This window comes from Galeopterus variegatus, unplaced genomic scaffold, assembly GCF_000696425.1.
Source record: "Galeopterus variegatus unplaced genomic scaffold, G_variegatus-3.0.2 Scaffold7682, whole genome shotgun sequence".
NCBI lineage: Eukaryota > Metazoa > Chordata > Mammalia > Dermoptera > Cynocephalidae > Galeopterus > Galeopterus variegatus.
The window spans coordinates 6,920-7,392 of NW_007733793.1; positions in this window are offsets into that span (position 1 = coordinate 6,920).

Below are 473 nucleotides of genomic sequence, written 5' to 3' on the forward strand. Positions count from 1 at the left end.
TGGCTAGAGACAAACTCAAACTCAGATTTTCAAAGGTTGTTTCTACAGTGATTAAAAAAAAAATTAATGAGTATAATATGTGTGTGAGTGTGTGTACTGACTGTTTTTTAAAAAATAATTGTGGGGAAGCATGACATAGGTAGCTGGTTTGCAGGTCTTTTAAATAAGGCTTTACTTCCCTCTGAAAAATGCTCAATGGATAGAACATTCTGGATGGATATCCTAGTCTATTTAATGGCAAATCACCAGATGAAAAGTTGATTAATTTGTCCCCATATTTGAAGGTTTCTAGGTGTACCTATGTATTGAACACTTTTAAATAATTAAATCTTTTTTAAAGATAAATGGGTATGACATTTGCTTATTCACTGATTTGGTGCTTATACTTTAATAATTAGGGATGAGTTTGTTTATGTAATGGAAGAAAACCTAGCTAATGAGATCACCAAAGCACACCTACATATTTTTTTTTT